The sequence below is a fragment of the Aotus nancymaae genome, unplaced genomic scaffold, assembly GCF_030222135.1.
Source record: "Aotus nancymaae isolate 86718 unplaced genomic scaffold, 86718_ANA_hifiasm-v0.15.2.pri h1tg000011l, whole genome shotgun sequence".
NCBI lineage: Eukaryota > Metazoa > Chordata > Mammalia > Primates > Aotidae > Aotus > Aotus nancymaae.
Window position 1 is genome coordinate 8,290,059 of NW_026988422.1, and position 21,288 is coordinate 8,311,346.

Here is a 21,288-nt window from a genome sequence, read left to right on the forward strand (position 1 = left end):
CATCACAATTAAAAGAACTACAGAATCAAGAGCAAACAAGTTCAAAACTAGCAGAAGACCAGAAATAACTAAGATCAGAGCAGAACTGAAGGAGATAGAGACACAGAAAATCCTTCAAAAAATCGATGAATCTAGGAGCTGGTGTTTTGAAAAGATTAACTAAATAGACTGCTAGCTAGAATAACAAAGAAGAAAAGAATGAAGAATCAAATAGACACAATAAAAAATGATAAAAGAGATATCACCACTGATCCCACAGAAATACAAACTCATTAGAGAATACTATAAACACAACTATGCAAATAAACTAAAGAATCTAGAAGAAATAGATAAATTCCTGGACATAGACACCCTCTTAAGACTAAAACAGGAAGAAGTCAAATCCCTGAATAGATCAATAACAAGTTCTGAAATTGATGCAGTAATTAATAGCCTATCAACCAAAAAACACTCAGGACCAGACAGATTCACAGCCAAATTCTACCAGAGGTACAAGGAGGACCTGGTTCCAATCCTTCTGAAACTATTCTAAACAGTACAAAAAGAGGGACTCCTCCCTAACTCATTTTATGAGGCCAGCATCATCTTGATGCCAAAACCTGGCAGAGACACAACAAAAAAAGAAAATTTCAGGCCAATATCCCTGATGAACATCAATGCAAAAATCCTCAATAAAATACTGGCAAACCAAATCCAGCAGCACATCAAAAAGCTTATCTATCACAATCAAGTCAGCTTTATCCCTGGGATGCAAGGCTGATTCAACATATGCAAATCAATAAACATCACATAAACAGAACTAATGACAAAAACCACATGATTATATCAATAGATGCAGAAGAGACCTTTCACAAAATTAAACATCGCTTTATGCTAAAAACTCTCAATAAACTAGGTATTGATGAAACATTTCTCAAAATAATAAGAGCTATTTATGACAGACCCATAGCCAATATCATACTGAATGGGCAAAAGTTGGAAGCATTCCCTTTGAAAACCAGCACAAGACAAGGATGCCCTCTCTCATCACTCCTATTCACCATAGTATTGGAAGTTCTGGCCAGGTCAATCAGGCAAGAGAAAGAAATAAAGAATATTCAAATAGGAAGAAAGGAAGTCAAATTGTCTCTGTTTGCAGATCACATGATTGTATATTTAGAAAACCCCAATTTCTCAGCACAAAAACTCCTTAAGCTAATAAGCAACTTCAGCAAAGTCTCAGGATACAAACTCAATGTGCAAAAATTGCAAGCATTTTTATACACTAATAATAGACAAGTAGATAGCCAAATCATGAGTGAACTCCCATTCACAATTGCTACAAAGAGAATAAAACACCTAGGAATACAACTTACAAGGGATGTGAAGGACCTCTTCAAGGAGAACTACAAACCACTGCTCAAGGAAATAAGAGAACACGAACAAGTGGAAAAACATTCTGTGGTCATGGATAGGAAGAATCAGTATCATGAAAACAGCTATAATACCCAAACTAATTTATAGATTCAATGCTATTCCCATCAAGCTACCATTGACTGCCTTTACAGAATTGGAAAATACTTTCTTAAATTTCATGTGGAACCAGAAAACAACCCATATAGCCCAGACAATCCTGAGCAAAGAAAAAAAAAAAAGCTGGAGGCATCACACTACCTTACTTCAAACTATACTATGAGGCTACAGTAACCAAAACAGCATGGTGCTGTTGTCCTCAGGGTTACACTGACTATGCCTTACCATGTAATTAGAAGGAATGTGTTGAAAATAGAGTAATTATCCCATTTCAAACCTATGAGTCATTGGCATTAGTTATTCAATAAGTTTTATAAGCAAAGTCATTTGTAGAATGTATACATATGTACTTTTGTTCTATCTTATTTTTTATACTTTTTACAGGGTCTTCCTAAAGTAGTGAATAGTCACAAAAATGCTCAAATAACTAACTTTATGAATGCTAGTTTTAAATCTATTAATTAAAAAAAAAAGAAAAAGAACACTTACCAATGAATGTACTTCATTCACAAATGGTTTCTACCAACATTATTCTCAACCCTAATGTACCCTGGTAAAATATCCCATATATGCTTCTTTGAAATTTTGCCATCTCATTACTTACACCAAAATCAATCTTTAAAAAAAGCAAAAACAGAGAGACAGCATGGATGTTTGGTCTAGCAGTGTTGATAAGTGTTTTAAAAGGAGCAAAGAGTAAATTAAGAACCACACAACATATAGTTCAAAATACTGTAGTCATATGCACCTCATCTGCAGTTTGCCTAATGATTTTGCAAATATTGAAAACCAAATGGGGTTGGTGAATTAATGGTCATTATAACACCCATCAGCACTCCTACAAACCATGTGCCCACCTTTATCATATTTTACACACCAAGCAGGAAAGTCAATTATTGTGACTTCTCTTCCCAGTTAGATTGCACCTCCTCAAAGGTGGAATCATTTTCTTTCCATTTTGCTTCCCTAACAGTGTCTCATGCCTAATTGGCTCTAATTGAAAAAAAAAAAAAAAAAAAAAACTAAAACAGAAATTAAGGTTGAATTGTGGCATGAAACAATGGATGGAATTAACATAATTGTGAAACTATCTTTAATCTGTCCTGCTTAAATTACTCTGCATGCAAATAGTTTTTTGTTTGTTTGTTTGTTTGTTTGTTTTGAGACGGACTGCCACTCAGCCGCCCATGCTGGAGTGCAGTGGTGGGATCTCAGCTCACTGCAACCACTGTCTCCTGGGTTCAAGCAATTCTCCCATCTCAGCCTCTCGAGTTGCTAGGATTACAGGCACTCGCCATCATGCCTGGCTATTTTTTGTATTTTAGTAGAGACTGGCTTTTGCCATGTTGGTGGAGCTGGTCTTGAACTCCTGACCTCAGGTGATACGCCTGCTTTGGCCTCCCAAAGTGCTGAGATTACAGGCAGGAGCCACCACTCCTGGCCCAAACAGTTTTTAAGGAAGTCTCCTTAAATGCAAATCACTGTCAGGTTCCATATGGCCACCAAATAAAATATTTCTCAGGCATTATTTAAAACATCGCAAAGTAATACATTGGAAACAAGTTTTAGTCTCTGTTTCTAAGATGAGTGCACAAGAAGATTTTTATCAAATCATTCGGGTTATTGGCCTCTTACAAATAAGAATAATGCATTGGAATTTGGGGACACACAGGAAAGGGTGGGGGTGGCAGGGATGAAAACTATACTTTGGGTACAGTGTACACTGCTTGAGAGATGAGTGCACCAGAATCTCAGAAATCACCGCTAAATAACTTACTCATGTAGCCAAACACCACCTGTTCCACAAAAACCTATTGAAATATTAAAAATTAAAAAAAAATAGTTATGGGGATGGATTTACACTGAACAAGCACTTTCAACAAAGACTTGGAGCTTTGAATCCTACTTGAGTCAAACAGCTTAGTATTGTGGGTTTTGTTCTTTCTGGTAAATACGAACACTCTCTCTCAAAAGGATAAGTTGTTTTGTTTCATATCTTGCAACAGTGTCTTCAGAGTTAAAAGCTGTTACTTCATCTTTTTACTGAGTGATAAGTCACCTGGGCTTTCACCAGTAGCTTTGTGCTTAAGTAAATACCTCTAAATATAATCTAGTGCTACCATCAGCTTCCCTAAAAAAAGCACCCCTTCTATATAATTTCTCACATCCTCTAAAGAAACAAAGATATGGAAACTGGAGGGTACAGTGCTCCAAAAGATAGACTTTTCCTGCCTGACTTAATCAAACATCATGAATTCTATAGACTTTTCTGTATTAATAGCTTTGTAAAATAAAAATCCCTGCATAAACAGGATGATATCGAAAAGTATGCTGGTTCTGTTATTGCTGGGCATAAAATTCATGAGATTCTAGTCTGCATTCTTTCAGCAGCATTTATAGCTGCAAGAAAAACCAACAGCACCTCCAACAGCAAAGATAGGAACAGTGAGCTCTGGAATTCATGTGTCATGTTTATTTTGATAAGAGACATATTCATTTCAATGAAATTTTGACAAGAAGCGGCAGTAGTGATGAGTTCATTTCCTTGAGTCCTCTTTGCCCAAACGCCTAAGAACTTCGTTTTCACAGAAAGACATTTCTGTGACCGTTTTATTAAATTTTAGCTAAGAAGCAATGCTTCTCACTTTTCATACATTTGGGAGGACAGTTTACATAAAAGCAGCTACCCTGAGGATTCATTTTTATTATTCAACTTTTGCTGTTGTTTCCAAGAGCTGACAATTGCATGCATATTTTGAAGTCATTTTAAGTATTGTCTGTTAATTAATACTGATTTCAATAATGTAAAATTTACTAAATCATTTCTTGTTAGATGTTCAAAAATGTAATGTATTCAAATGACTATATAAGATGCAGGGACGCCACACATTGTAAATGTCAGTAGCAGCTAATCTTTCAACAAAATTGTTTCAGTTCTCTAAAATTTGTTTAGAAAATTTCCCTTTAATGACATCATATTTAGTATTGAATCTGAAAGAAAATGTAAAATAAAAGAGAAAGAAAAATAAAACAAAGGCTGGAATGACAAGAGAAGATATTTTGACCATAAGTGCATCATTTCTCAACCAGAACGAACTCCAAGTCATGCAATTTGATATAAGTTGCCCCCAAGAATAAAAGCAGTGAACAACAAAAAACTATTTTCAATAAGTGAAAAATCTGTGATATGAAATTGGAAATGTCTCAACTACTGACTAGGGTTTCAATGTCTTCATGTATCAATCATTGCAAGAAAATGTTTCCAGTTAGTTTTGACAAGAAATGGGTGAATATGTTCATTTTGCTATTATAACATATCCACAGTCTAAGAAATTCTGAAGCTATAATTTGGAGTAATTATTTATATTATAACCCTCTCAAATGTATAAAAGGATTTATACCAGGGTTATTTTAAATATAATAAACCTTACGATGCATTAAATATTGACTCAAAGATTATTTCCTATTTTGTTATGGATCAGATAAAAAGTTGGTAAGAATGATTGACAATTTATCAAAAGTAAGATCTAGCAACTTGGAAAATAAGAAGTTACGGTTCAATTTCATTTATAAATACTTTTCTCCCAGAGATTTATCTCTGTATAATGTGTCAGGATACACAGAATACAGAATGTAATTAACTACTCAATTATGCTCTGTGCTTAGTGGTGTAGAAAAATTTAAATGGACTTATTTTTTCATCTAACAAAAAAAAAATCTCTGGGATACCTACTGTGCGCTAGATACTAAATGGGAAATGTAGAAATACAAAGATGAATAAGACATGGACGGTATTATCGTGGTGTTCACAATTTAGTGGAAGAAATGGAAGAAATGACTAATAACTAAAGTACAATGTAAAACGTGTTTTATATGGTGTTATGGAAGTACAGAATGGAAGGGGAGTCAGAGAAAAGTTGACAAAGAAAGGGTTTCTAGCTAGGTCTTAAAAGAAGAACAGAAGTTCAATACGTAGAAGAGGAAAGTATCTCCATCAAAGAGAATAGCAAGTATAAAGGCATATGACATTCAGAAGCATGACACATGGAAAGAATAATGAGTTAGGATCTGATGTCCTAAACAATCAAGAAGTGCAAAGGAAACAAACTGGGAAGGGATAGGGAAGGACACCAGAGCTGAACAGAAGTTAAAGCAGCAAAGATAGATTTGATTCAGGAATTATTGCAATAGGAGAAAAGTAATAGAACTGAGCTCCATCCCGAATACAACAAGAACAAATGGAGATTTACAGCCAAAGAGCCTCACGCAGGTATGTGGATGAAAAAATTACAAAGGGAAAACACCAAGGGTAAAGGGGATTCTGGCTAAACCAGCTCACCGGGATTCTTGCAGAAGATAAGACAAGGTGATCAGATATTGAGGGTAAGGAATTAGGAATCTGATCAGATATCAAGGGTGGGAGAGTCCTGATAAACTGACCAAGCAGGAATCTTACTAAAACTGAAGGCCAGAAGGGTGGCTCACGCCTGTAATCCCAGCACTTTGAGGGGCCAGCGTGGGCGGATCACAAGGTCAGGAGTCCGAGACCAGCCTGGCCAATATGGTGAAACCCCAACTCTATTAAAAATACAAAAATTAGCTGGTCTTGGTAGTGGGCGCCTGTAGTCCTAGCTACTTGGGAGGCTGAGGCAGGAGAATCTCTTGAAACTAGAAAGCGGAGGTTGCAGTGAGCTGAGATTGGGCCATTGCACTCCAGCCTGGGTGACATCATGAGACTCTGTCTCAAAAAAAGAAAAAGAAAAAGAAAACTGAACTAAGTGACCCTAGGACAGTTACCCAGGGTGATGTCTACTCAGAAAAAGGACTCAGAGGAGCCTAACTAGAGTCTTTGTCAGGGGCTTGACTGGGCTTTCCTGCTATGCTGAAGGGTTTGTCCTTTTTCATTTAACAAACAGGACGCCAGGAAAGGTTGGGAACAGAAAAAAAAAAAATAAGTATTTAGAGATAGAAAATAGAGTTGTTTACCATAAGAACTCAATCAATAGGTTAAAAATTAAGCATTAAACCCAGCTGAAGACATAGTTACCTGCAAGATAGGTATGAAAAAAATGCCTAATATGCAGCCTAGAGATGTAAAGAGATAGGAAAAGAATAACGACAGCTAAGAGACAAGGAGAACAAAATACGACAATTCAATATATATCTAGACAGAATTGCAAAATAAAAATATGGAGACATAAACACCTGAAAAGTAATGTCTGGAAGAAGTGAGCTGCCATGTGTGAGATGGCCTGTGGCAAAGAGAAATGGGATGCCTCCAAGGGCCGAGAGTGGTTCCCATGGACGGTCAGCAAGGAAGCAGGGTCCTCGAGGCCAACAGCTGCCGGGCTCTAGATGCTGGCAACCGTGTGAGTGCGGAAGAGAATCCCAAGCTCCGGGAGGAGTACAGCCTGGCCAACACTTTGTGGGTAGCCTTGTGAGACCCTGAGCTGAAGGCCCAGTTAATATGTGTCTGAACCCTGACCCATGGGAAGTATGAGATAATAAATCAAAGCACTTATATCCATGAAAGGGAGAGCAAACTTTTCAGCAGTGGAAATAAGAGTGGTGCGATACCTCTGGAGATCGCCGAGCATAGATGAATGACCATGAGTGGAGGTGTTGGAGAGAATTTAAGCTTTCCCTGTGATGAACAGGACAAGAGCATGCCTCTAGGAACACCTTGATGTGTCTCATCAAAGTCTACGCATCTGTTTGAAAGCTTTGCCATGCAAGGCAGGCAGAACTCACATAGGTTCATATGGAGATCGCTCCACCAGTGTAGAGACCCCTCCGTGTCTCCGCCATGACAGAGTTAGAGCCTGGACATATTATCCCCACGCTGAGGGCAGTCGAGCTGAGGAAAAAAGAAGGAAGTGATAGAGGCCTGAGTTTGCAGAAGCCTATTCTTGATCCACTAAGCTAATAGCATGTCTGGGTGAGGCCTGCGTGACTATTTACGAGACTATTGTCTCTTGAAGTTCCCATTCTGGGCTGGTTTTATGACTCTGTTTACCCGCATTCACTAAATCCCGTGTTCACTCACATGTTACTAGAAAAATGCTACCCCTCAAATTATCGCTCACCTTGATGTTATTTACTGTAACTGTAGTCATTGATAAGAGGATAAGAATCTTAATAGGATTAGAATCTTTTGTTTGTTTGGGGTTTAGTGATCTTTAGACAAACCTGTATGCTACCCGCTCCCATGCTTACTTTGTAATTTTCTGTTCCCTCTTGATAAAACTTTTGTAATGGGACCTACGTCAGTCACTGTATGAAAAAACGTATATAAGCATCTGTGCACAAAGAATAAATCACTGATCTGAGCACAGCTCGTTTCAGACCTCCAGATCCATTTTTCTCTATCTCTCTTTTCTTCCACGCACTCTCTCTTCCAGGTATTAGGACCCTCTTGCTGGTCAAGAGACCCCCGGCAGACGTGCCGATCTCACGGACCCCAACAGGTTCAGACTAAGCCTTCTCGGTCACACGTTGGAGAAAAATGCCAGTGTTCAACAGTTTATGCCAAAAATCCTGAAATATGCTTAGTTGTTTATATCCTTTCCATCCTGAAAATATTCTACCCCCTCTGACAGACTTGTCGATGTCTATCAAAATGAATGATTATGTATTGAACATCTACTCAAAGTTATGTTACATGATAGTTTTCTTTCACATTGAAAGTATGATGACTAAAGCCATATTTATTCATGGTCATTCACCCCAGGATGTGCTGCATGTATCATGATCAAGGTACCATAATACCCTTCTAGAAAAACCATGCAGCTTACCCGTGAAAATCAGCTGGACTAGGTAGCTAAATTATACGCATGGTTTGTAAATTGTCTCCATGGGATTCTCACTTGAAGCCAATCTGGGATCCTGTCCTAATAACTATAGAAGTGGGCCAGGGAGATCTTCCAATATCAGAAATTGGAGAAGTGTCAATCCACATCTGGGATCTTCAGTAGCAGAGGGTGTAGGATATTATTATTCAATATTACTCATTTAGATTTGCTGGCAAACACCCCACGAACAGATGCTACATACATACCAATCTAGTTAAGAGCATAGGCCATTTTTCTAAAAGAAAGAGCCGTTATTGTCCATTTCAATTGTAACTCCTTGACTAGTAGAAGACGTTTTAAAAATACACTGCATAATCATAAGATGTATATTATTTATAAAATCATATAAGACATAATCACACAATATCAATCACCCGTGTACTTACCTCCTCAGCTAATGAAGAAACGAACATTTTTTTCTCCTCAGATATATCTAACTGTGAGAGTCTGGAAAGTGCCTTCAAGGAAGGTTGCAAGAGCTCCCAAATCCAAATCCATGTCAATTAAAAGTGGACAACACCTGTGTAAACTACAGAACAAAATGCGTCTGCACTGACTTGGGCCCCATTCCTCTTTTTTATTTTTATTACTGATTTATTTATTTTTTCTTTTTCACTGAGATGGAGTCTCACTCTGTCTCCCAGGCTGGAATGCAGTGGCACAATTTCTGCTCACTGCAACTTCTGCCGCCCAGGTTCAAGCGATTCTCAGTCTCCCCGAGTGGCTGGGACTACAGGCGCCCGCCACCATGCTCAGCTAAATTTTTTGTATGTTTAGTAGAGATAGGGTTTCACCATGTTGACCAGGTTGGTCTCAAATTCCTGACCTCAAGTGATCCACCCACCTCGGCCTCCCAAAGTGCTGGGATTACAGGTGTGAGCCACCACGCCCGGCCCCATTCTTCTTATCTATGACACCTCCCTGCTCTGGTTCCCAACTCAGCTCATCTTTTAAATACCAAACTTCTGGCTACTCAGTGGAATAGTCCTTTTTGCCCTTGTGCCAATGTGGGTTACAGGTGCCTTTGCTCATGCCAGCCCAGCCTCCTCTTCTGTCTCATGAGCGATCCCACAGACCTACCATCCAGCCTCCTGGTGTCGTTTCTCCCCATTCCATTTTCCATCTCATTTCCTAGGCTCAGCAGTGCCAGGTTACAACAGTAACATCAAGAGCAATGGTGAAGCGCCAGAAGATTTCAGAAGAAATAAATCTTGGCTCCCAAGTATTTAACATAGAGTGTCTCTAATGGGTATATCTTAGTTTTCTATAGCTGCTATAACAAATCACCTCAAACTTGGCGACGTAAAATAACAGGAATTTATTCTATCACAGTTCTGAAACCCAGAAGCACTAAATCAAAAGGTCTACGGAGTCGTGCTCCCTTTGAAGACTCCAAGGAAGGGTCTGTTTCTTGCTTCTCGTAGCTTCTGGTGGATCCAGGCATTCCTTAACTTGTGCACATCACTCCTTGGTTATATTGTCTCCTCTTCTCTCACAAAACTCCCTATGCCTGTCAGTGGTAAGAATACATATGATTGCACTTAGAGCCCACCACGATCTCCCGGATAAGATTTTCCTCTTCAGATTCTTAACTTCACCATGTCATTTATGAACGTCCATAAGACTCTAGCCAGAGCTTTCAGACACATACAAACTTAGGAAAAGCTAGTGGATCTCCCTCCTGGAGCCTCCCAAAATGCTCTCCCCATTCTGGAATTAATCATAACTCCAGCAAGCTGGTCCCAGAAGTAGTGCAATATCTTATAACATTTGATAGATATGTTTTTCCAAGAGAATCTCATTTTACAAATACCTTTTCTGTCTGGCTTGGCATTTAATGAGATAAAGATCAGTCTTGGGCTTCTGTACTCAGAAAAAGAAGTCCATTTTAGCAGTGATAATATAATAATAATTGTTATTATCATTGTTACTAAGATACTCATGTATTGATTCATTGTAGATACTTATTTTTTTTAATGTCAATGTTAGAAAAAGCACTTAACTTGTGGATTCCAGTTTCTGCAATTACGAAAACCATGGAATTATATGTTACATTACAGGAAATAGGTGATAAACTAGTTCATGAAAAAAATCAAATGGTTGAAAATTATCCACAATTAATAAAAAGACTAAGTCATTATTAAGACTAAGTATTAAAGAACATATACAAGGCATAAGATTTTGAGATAACATTAAAACTAAGAAAACATCCTAAAGGCACCCAAGGAAACAAGACAGGGCATCTTCAAGCAAACAAAAACAGACCGTTAGAATGCTGCTCATTAACAGTGGTAGAGGAAACAATGAATCTCAAGTGCTGAATTAAAACATTCAACCTAAAATTCGATGCTTAGCTAAATCACCATTCAGAAGTAAAGCAAAAGAAACACATTTTTAGCTTTTAAAAATTACCACTGCGAATGCTTATTAAAGATATGATTAGAAAATAATTCAGAGAGAAGGTTAGAAATTTACGCTAATGAAGGAGGAGGATGCAAGAAGCAATGATAAGCAGAGAAATCAGCACGCACAAGTAAATCTCATCAAGTATTGTCTAAAGCGTGATCATAATCACTAATCTAAGGATAAAGAGCACGGAAAACAAAATATTAAAAAGTGACAATTGACGTATTGCCATGTGCTAGAAATTCTTTCAGGTGCTTTGGAGATAGAGAGAGAGAGAAATGTAGTTTATGGTTTTGATGAGATGCAGGACACGCTACCCCAAAATATTTTAATTTGAGAAAACTGCAGAAGCAGAAAGTCCTCTTTGACCTTTCTCTGCCCTTCCTCTCCGAAGCAAGTCATGAAATCTAGGAAGAATTTTCTGACCTTCCACTGAAGCAAGTTATAAGAGCCTCAAGTGAGAGGGGCCCTCTCTATACCTAAAGGAAAGGGACATTCTTATTGCTGATGGCAAAGCATCACACAGAGGAATCTGAACAATTAGGCCTTGCATTATACACATACACACACACACACACACACAACTGTATATAAAGCCTAATATATATAAACTTTAGTTTACACATAATATATATATTTTATACATATAGTCTTGCATACATTTGTTAGTATTAAACAAGTGTATGTATATAATATATATAGAGTTTATATTCATAGAATATATATAGTTACTACTAATATCCTCACTTATAGATGGGGAAGCCAGGCTAAAATTGCCTAAGTAACTTGTTTAAGAAATTACAGCTGGCAAATAGTAGACCCAGGATTTGAACCTATACCCCTGTCCTGCTACGAGTTAGTAATGTAGAAGAAATATCTAAGAAAATTACCTCGAAAATGTAGTCAATAGTGACACGTAATATCAAGAAAAGTTACTGGAGTTAAAATTTTTTTATCCTCCTGTATCGCTTTAGGAGAGATTAGAGATCCTGATTAAAGTTGAGTTTTACTAAGATAAATAGGCAAAACGAAGAAGATCTCTTCCACGTTGCTGACAGAAAATGGTGTGGATTGTTGAGAAAATTTGAAAATATGCATACCCTATGACCCAACACTTCTGTCCCTAGGTATGCATGAGAGACCCCTGCCAATGTGAACCAGGAGATGTATATTCTTGGAAATAAGGTATGTAATAGAGTAAAACTGTAAAAATTAAAAACATCTATTGAAAGGAGAATAGAGTCAAAGTTTTGGTATATCCAAATAATGTAATATTATACAGCAGTGAAAATAAATAAACTATAGTTACCCATAATGATCTAGATAAAATGCAGTTCATCAATATTAAGTAAATAAGAAGGTTTATGAGACTGATATCATTTTGTTGAATTTTAAAACAATTAAAATGAAATAATTTCTTATTTAGACAAATAAATTCAGGGTAACCCCACTGAAGAAAATCAAAAGAAAGACAAAATTAAGAAAATATAATTTTAAAAAGGAACACACGAGTAGATGAAAGCTGTCAGTTTCCTATGTCCTCAGTTGTCTGGTGGGTTCATCTGCATTAAGGAACATATCAACTGTACCATGCAAGTATAAATGATAACTGTGTGTGTCACTAATCATGAACTATGACTTCCTGAAATTGTGGGAAGGAAAAATATATTTTTCTCATCCATCCTGTGTCCCTAGCAGGAGCTCCTATAACAAGACAGACTAACAAGGGAAGAGCATACAGATTTATTTAATACAAGTTTTACATAGTATGGGAGCCTCTGTGAGGAAATGAAGACCTGAAGAAACCATTGAACCTAGGTGTTTTGTATAGTAGGTTTAACTCGTCATGGAAAAATAGGATACATCAAAAAGGATATGGGTTAATGGCATTAAATAGCGAGAAACTTAGAAACGTCTGTTTGTTCAAATTCTTCTCTGTGTGCTTTGCCTTCTGACATAAGGATGCTCCCTTTCTCCAGGAGCATCCTTATGTCCCCTCACCTGAGGGTCTCATGGCCTGCTTCTGTGGAATGTCAGAAAATCCTTCCAACATACCATAACTTGCTTCAGGGCAGAAGGGTAGGGGAAGGTCAGAGAGACCTTTCTGTTTCTACGGTTTTCTCAAATTCCTTCAGTTTAAACTATTTTGCGGTAGTGTGTCCTGCATCTCATCAAAATCATGAAACTACATTTTTTTCTCCCTGGGAAATGCAGAAGGATGATAAGCCAAGATTAGATTCTATTTGTGTGTGGAAGAGCCATAAACAGAATCCAAGTCAAAAATGGAATAATACTGGAGCTGGGTATTATTATTTATATATTATTATTATTATTGTTATTTTGAGATGGAGTCTCACTCTGTCACCCAGGCTGGAGTGCAGTGGTGCGATCTTGGCTCACTGCAACCTCTGCCTCCCGGGTTCAAGCGATTCTCCTGCCTCAGCTTCCCGAGTAACTAGGATTACAAGCATGCCCCACCATGCCGGACTAATTTTTGTATTTTTAGTAGAGATGGGGTTTCACCATGTTGGCCAAGATGGTCTCGAACTCCTGACCTCAGATGATCCGCCTGCCTTGGCCTTCCAAAGTGCTGGGATTACAGGCGTGAGCCACCACGCCTGGCTGAGGGCTGGGTATTAAATAACAAATTTCCTCTTTATTCCTGCAGGTCACTCTAATAAGCACTGGTAGAAGAAAAATGAGTTTCCTGGATTCAGTTTCCAATTCTGCTATCAAATGGTTCTGTGAGCACATGGAAATAAAGGGATAATTATACTTTACAGCTGTGTAGTGTCTTTCAGGCATGAACATTAACTATAATTCTCATAATATACCTATGAAATTACAGTGTAGTAATATATCTTACCACTATTACGAAGTACCTAAAATATAATCAATAAAACTTAGCCAGTATTACTATATTCATGTCATTCAGTGTATTTAAATATAAGGATGTTACCACTCTATAATTCACTAGAGCATTGGTTCTCAATTATTATTTAGCTTAAGAATTACACAAGAGTCGTGTTAAAATGCAGAATCCCATGACTCATCACTGGTTATTCTGATTCCTCCGTGCTGAGATTAGGTAGAGAAATTTACAATTGTAAAAACCTACCCAAATAATTCTAATGCAAATGGTCTTCAGTCAATACTATTACAAATATTATTTAAGAGGACCAAAGTATATGCCAACCAATAAACCAAGAAATTGTATGTAACTTCATATATGTGCTAATCTAAGTCAGGCAAGCCAAGTGCAGGCAGCTCCCACCCATAACATTATGACCCGAAGCTCACAAAGCGGCTCTTTTCCCTTGGGGACGAGTTCTGAGGGATCCATGCTAGGACTCTAATTCGTTCAACACTGATGACTCAGCCCCTTTTCCAAAGAATTTCAAATCCTAATACAGAAGATAAACGTGCAAGCCAGCATTCAAATCAATCACGAAAAACGTTATAATCGCAGTGAAGTCAAAGATTAATTGGGACATGTCTAATTTCATCTTTTGATAAATAAGATTTCACAGGGAAGGTAAACTTTGAACAAGATTCATAAGTAAATGGGAACTTTAATCTTCTAAGCTAGAAGAAAAAAAAGTGAAATTAAGAGCAGGTGAGCTACAGGACACCCAATGCAAAGACCTCAGTACAGCAAAGACCCACAAGTGAGAACCTTGTGGATTCTGGGCCCAGTTAGAAAACTCAGTGCTTAACTTAGGCTGCTAAGATCACACCATGTTATGGAAAGATTCGGGCACACCTCTGGAGAGGTACTACTCCCCTAGCACTTAGCAGAATTGGGCATAACTTTCCAGTTTGTTCAAGAATATGTACTAACTAAAATCAAAATTCATTTCCATCAATTTTCATTATCATCTCACAAAGGTGTTATCTGTTACTTGTGCTAACCTGTTTTCCCCCACTTTACTGCGCTTGTGTGTATTTTTTTTAATAGTTTGGGGAATAGTCTTCCCTTATTACCACAAGGTTAATTTGATATAACTTTTGATACTGCCAAAATACAGCAGAGGGTAAAGTGAACTTCCACATTCACTATCAAATTAATTCTGCCAGTTTCTTCCTACCATAGAAGACCCACATCTCCCACTGACCTCTTTGTGTTTCGTTTTGTTTTGAGACAGTCTTGCTCTGTCATCCAGGCTGGAGTGTAATGGTGTGATCTCGGCTCACTGCAACCTCTGCCTCCTGGGTTCAATCGACTGCCCTACCTCAGCTTCCCAAGGAGCTGGGACTACAGGCGTGCACCACCATGCCTGGCTAAATTTTCATATTTTAGTAGAGACGGAGTTTCACCATGTTGGCCAGGATTGTCTTAATCTCCCGACCTCTTGATCCGCCCACCTCAGCCTCCCAAAGTGCTGGGATTACAGGCATGAGTCACCAGGCCCTGCCTGACCTCTTTATTCTTTAAAGTGATCACAGAGTCTAGTGCAGCTTAGAGAATGCTTCTCCTGGATCCTGCACCCACATGCTTTCTTCTCTTTGCATTCTCCCACTCCTCCTCTGGGGACCCACCTGAGGAAGCCGGGAGCAGTCTGTCTTGGGCCTTGCACGTAGAAAAAGACACCACAAATACATGCTGTATAACTGAACTTTACTCCCTTTTTCTTGAAAGTTGTTTTTGAAGGAGAAAAAAATGTGCAAAAGTAAGCTGATTTAGAATTTGGCACTGAGTTTTTGTTCTAACTTCATTGGTTTTGTTTCACGTAAAGAGAATGTGAAACGGAGTGGAGGGCCTGAACTTCCTGGCTGTGCCTGGGAGCACATGGCCAATTTTTGAAGCCATTTGGAAGAGATCATAAGGCAGGAAGTATTAAGGTGCTAGAAGGTGAGAAAGCTTGAAAACTCTCAGAATCCACCTCACAAAGCAGCTCATTCTTAGGCTCAAAGACCTGAAGAAAGGCAAGCAAGATCTACCAACCTACTGAGAAATAGCCTATGAATCCTGGCTCAGTGTTAAATGAGTGACCTTGCATTTCTGTTTGCAATAGGAATATTATTGTGCTTTCTATCGTTCCTGCATAATTTTTGTATTAGAGTTTATTAGCTTTTTAAAACATAAACACGAGAAATAAAAACCACATAAATTGTAGCATTCTTTTCAAAATAAAACTGCAATCAATACTTGAATCTCCAAGCTCTGAACTCCATAAACAGTATTTTCTTTTCTAAGGTGGTAGATCATAATACTTTTACACCATTATTTATCAATTACGTCTCTGTCCTTTAAAATGATGGAAACTGCAGCACAATATGATGTGAAGCTACATTAGAGGAAGTATTCTTGGCTCAGAAGTGCTTTGTTTATAAGCAAGATTCCTAGGATTATATTGGAGAAAGTAGGAGAAATCGATTTCACATAGTTGAGACCACGAATCTTTTTTTAGTGTTTCAAATTTAAGTGACATTGTTATCAGTCTCCTAAAGCTATTTGCTCCTTGGCTTTTAAAGCCTGAAGTAAGAGTTCCTAAGTGTTGTGTAAGTTATTTCTTAAATAGCATGTTCCCGCATAATTCTTAATAGTGCTCTCTTTCAAATCCCAAAAGTGTTTCAATGTGGATGATAAATTATCTGGCAATTCTAAGTATAAGTGGTAACAGTAACAGCTAATATTCATTGAGTATCTATGTACAGGAAGAGTTTTGTATGTATTAAGTTCTCCCTTTTTACATCCAACAGCTCATGTAGATACTAATATTCTCACATTACATGTCAGAGAACTGAGGCACTGAGAGGTTGAGTGACTTTCCCAAGGCTAGACAGCTAACAAGTAGAGGAGCCTAGATTTCATCCTAGTAGTAACGTTCTAAAGCTCATACTTCTAAGTACTACTAATACTTCCTTTCAGCTCTCAGGTGTGCACCCAATAATGTCCATCAACTAGGAGTCATATCATTTTCTCCATTTTACAAATAAGAGCATTGAGAGAGAGAGAAATCCAGTTGCTACTTTTAGGCCATAAACTCAACCAGTCTGGCTTTAGAATCTGTGTCCTTGATATCTACTCCATATTCCTCCCTGAAATATTTCAGAAATTATAGATCGTGAACTATTTCAGGAGCCCTTGGAAACTAGAATTTTTAGGAAATTGCACATCAGACACCAGGATAACTTTTTTCCCACTCTGAGGATGAGTACTGAAATATCGTAATAGAAGCTTCACACTTCTGTAAGAGAGCAAACACAGTCTTGCATTTTTAACAGTCATGATTTCTAGCGTTCAATGAGAAAATTTAATGCTTGGTGTTATAAGATGTGGGTTCAACTTGGACCTGAGGTGAGTTTTCTGTATTTTAGAGCCTTTGTCTTCTCAGATATGAAAACAGAGGCAAAGCTAGGGAGACGATACAGTCACTACAGTGTTATTAAAATCTATGACTATTTTGTGGGTTTTAGGTTTGTCAACTGACTTATCAATACCTCAACCCAGAAACCTGGGAACAATAGCAAGAGGACTTAAAATTTTTCTGCTACACTTGGCCTCTAATAAGAAAACCTTCTATAGTCACCCGTGGAGCTGCCGTGTGCAGAACACAGCAGTGACCATCAACAGTAATATGTGATTCATTAAGTTTATCAACTAGAGACGCAAAATATTCCCACATTCCTCCAGACTTTTCCTTGCCTACTAACACCTCATCTTCTACATGTTGTGAGACTAGTCAGATTCAGCCAATTAATATTCAGCCAATTAGGCTAAGGAAGTTTTACTCAAACAGCTGTTTAACACCTTTTCTATAATTCTCACTCTATTCCCTGCAGGGAAGAGGAACAACAAACCAACTGCTATGTGTTTAAGAAAATAAAGGCCAGGTGCGTTGGCTCATGCCTGTAATCCCAGCACTTTGGGAGGCCGAGGCAGGGCAGATCACAAGGTCAGGAGTTCGAGATCAGCCTGGCTGACATGGTAACACTGTATCTCTACTAAAAATACAAAAATTAGCCAGGCATGGTGGGGGGTGCCTGTAGTCCCAGCTATTTGGGAGGCTGAGGCAGAAGAATTGCTTGAACCCGGGAGGCAGAATTTGCAGTGAGACAAGATCGCACCACTGTACTCTAGCCCTGGGAGCCAGAGTGAGACTCTGCCTCAAAAGGGGGGGAAAAAAAAGTAAAGTAAAGAAAAGAAGGAATTAGGCAGGCTCTGGGAACACAAGGAAACACACAGACACACTGTGGTGCCCATAAGTGGTTACCATTTTCACAGTAGAACTTCATAGCCCCCACACAACTCCCCACGTGTCCTCTCCCAAGACAACCTGGGAAGGCAGGAAATATGTTTTTCTTTTTTAAATTCAATTGGAAGTTAGCTTTCAATTTTAAAAACATCTGGCCACTTGTAACCACCTCTAGAAATGACAATATCAATTTAATTTTATAATAACTCCCTTATGACTAAAAAGCAAACCAATTAATTAAGAAGCAGTGGAGAATAGGAAAAAAAAGGAGGAAATCAAAGAGGAAAGGTTTTTCTCTGCTTTAATTCTATTTCCAATGAAAGTTCAATCATTATTCTCATTTTTTTTTAATTTGCTAAAGATAAATCACCAGATTAAAGCTAGAATGTGCTCTTATGGCCACTAAGAAAAGGAAGAAGAAGAGGAAGGCAAGAAGGAAGGAAGAACAATGAAAGAAATAGACAAAAAGAAAAAAAGAGGAATGAAAAGAAACAGATTTCTGTAAACTTCGAAGTGTTCAAAAATTTGAATGGATGCAAATATATGGAAAAATATCATGCGTTCATGGATTACTATTGTTGAAGTGTTCATCCTACCTAAAAAGACACCAAATCTCAATGCAATCCTGATTAAAATTCCAGTGGAAGTTTAAGTTCTTTGAGAAATCTCCAAATTGCTTTCCACGGTGGCTGAACTAATTTACATTCCCATACGGCAGTGTATAAGCATTCCCTTTTCTTCACAATCTCACCAGTATCTGTTACTTTTTGACACTTTATCATAGCCATTCTGACTGCCGTTGAGATGGTATCTCATTGTGGCTTTGGTTTGCAGTTCTCAGACGAGAACTGAAAGTGATGTTGAGTATTTTTTCATATGCTTGTTGGCTGCATGTGTGTCTTTTGAGAAGTGTCTGTTCACGCCCTTTGTCTATTTTTTTGATGGGGCCTTTTTGTTTTTTGCTTGTAGAGTTGTTTAAGTTCCTTATAAAAGCTGGATATTAAACCTTTATCAGATATATAATTTGCAAATATAGTCTCCCATTCTGTAGGTTGTCTATTTACTCTGTTGATTGCTTTGCTGTGCAGAAGCTTTTTGGTTTAATTATGTTCTACTTGCCAATTTTTGTTGTTTCAATTGCTTTTGGAGTTATTATCATGAAATATTTGCCAGGGCCTATATCCAGAATGACATTTTCTAGGTTTTCTTCTAGGGTTTTTACAGTTTTAGGTTTTATATTTACGTCTTTAATCCCTCTTGACTGAGTTTTTGTATACAGCAAAAGAAAAGGGCCCAGTTTCATTCTTCTGCATAGGGCTAGCCAGTCATCCTAACTTCACTTATTGGTGATGTTTTTGTTCTCTCTCTCCCATTTTTTTTTCTTTTCTTCCTTCCTTCTTTCTTCTCTCCTTCCTTCCTCCTCTTCTTCCTCTCCCTGTGGCAATAAAAACATATTAGAGCTTAAGTGTTGTTGATGGTGTTTTACTATGTTTTCTTTTGAAGATGAGAAAGGTAGTCAGATATATTTTTGATGAATGTAATCTTTAAACTCAATTTAAATGTGAATAGGAATTTTCTAGGTAGAGAAAGCAGTTTCAAGACAACTTCTATTCATGCTTCCAATCAGTTCTCCAGAATTAAAGAACCATGAGAGTCCAGGTTTGAAAAAACCCACTGAGAACTCCCACATGACAGATAAAAGAGCTCACATCAAGACATACCATCATACTGCCTTTCTCAGAAAACTGGCAATAAAGGTGATATACCCAGAGAGAAGGAAAGAAGCCCCATACAAAGAAATACAATAAAAAATGACATCCAAATTTTAAAATGTTTCAGAAATCCAGAAAACAATTTGAGGGGAAATGATGTCTAACATAGGATACTATAACCAGACACTTATCAATCAAATCGGATAGCAGAATTAAAATATATCAAGGTTTAGCCACTTTGTACCATTTCCTGGGAAACATCTGTGTATTATAAATTTGAAAACTTTATGTTTCCCTTTTGCATCAACATTCCCACCAGCAGGCACCCAGCACCCCACCCAGGAAACCAGGTGCGTGTAGTTGATAAGGGTTGCCCTACCACTGGTTTCTCTTCTTGAAGACAAGTCACTTGCTAGGTCACAAAAGAAATTTGAGAAGATGGAAATCATTTCAAGGATCTTTCCCAAACCACAATGTTAGAAAACTAAAAGTCAGTAACAAAGGTAAAATGGAAAAATTCACAAATACATGGAAATTTAACAATAAACTCTTGAATGGTCATTGAGTCAAGGAAGAAATCCAAAGGGAAATTAGAAAACATCTCAATAAAAACAAAAACAAGGTGCTAAAACATAGAAAGCAAGAGAGCAATTCTAAAAAGGAAGTTTATAAACATCCACAATAATAATAAAAAAAAATCTAAAATGAACAACCTAACAGTATAACTAGAGGAGCTAGTAAAAGAAGACCAAGCTAAGCCCAAAGTTAGCAAATAGAAGAAAATATAAAGATGAGAGCAAAAATAAATGAAATCAAGAATAGAAAAACAGTAGAAAAGGTCAATAAATTGAAAAGCCGCTTTTTGAAAACACAAACCAAATTGATAAATCCTTAGCTAGACCAATTAAAAAAAAGAGAGAGTAAATTAAGTAAAATCAGAACTAGAAGAGGAGATACTACAACCATTGCCATAAAAATAAAAAAGATCGGTTGGGGCATGGTGGCTCATGTCTGTAGTCCCAGTACTTTGGGAGGCTGAGGCAGGAGGATCATGAGGTCAGGAGATCAAGTCCAACCTTGCTAACATAGTGAAACCCCATCTCTCCTAAAAATACAAAAAATTAACCGGGCGTGGTGGCATGTGCCTGTAGTCCTAGCTACTTGGGAAGCTGAGGCAGGAAAATTGCTTGAACCCAGGAGGCAGAGACTGTAGTGAGCTGAGATTGAGCCACTGCAATCCAGCCTGGGCAACAGAGCAAGACTCTGCCTCAAAAACAGACAAACAAATAAATAAATAAAATAAAATAAATAAAAAATATCATAAGGGACTAGTATGAACAATTATACACCAACAAATTCAACAACTAGAAGAGACATATCTCTTTCCAGAAACATAATCTTTCATGACTGGGTCACATAGAAAGCTTAAGCAGACCAATAACAAACAGGATTAAACCAGTAACCAAAACCCTGCTAACAAAGAAAACCTATAGCCAGATGGCTTCACAGGTGAATTCCACCAAAAGTTTGATGAAGAATCAATATCAATCCTTCATAAACTCTCAAAAAATAAGAGAGAGCACTTCTAAATAGCTTTTATGAAGCCAG

General features: G+C 37.8%; 1 long non-coding RNA gene across 1 annotated transcript in view; it reads right to left on the bottom strand.

Annotated features, from left to right (window-relative positions):
• Positions 1–18,463: 18,463 nt before the first annotated feature.
• Positions 18,464–21,288, bottom strand: part of LOC135274212 (uncharacterized) — a 463,279-nt gene continuing 460,454 nt past the window's right edge. The window contains exon 4 of the long non-coding RNA XR_010341981.1: positions 18,464–19,403. This is a non-coding gene — a long non-coding RNA (uncharacterized LOC135274212). The remainder of the gene's footprint in view (positions 19,404–21,288) is intronic.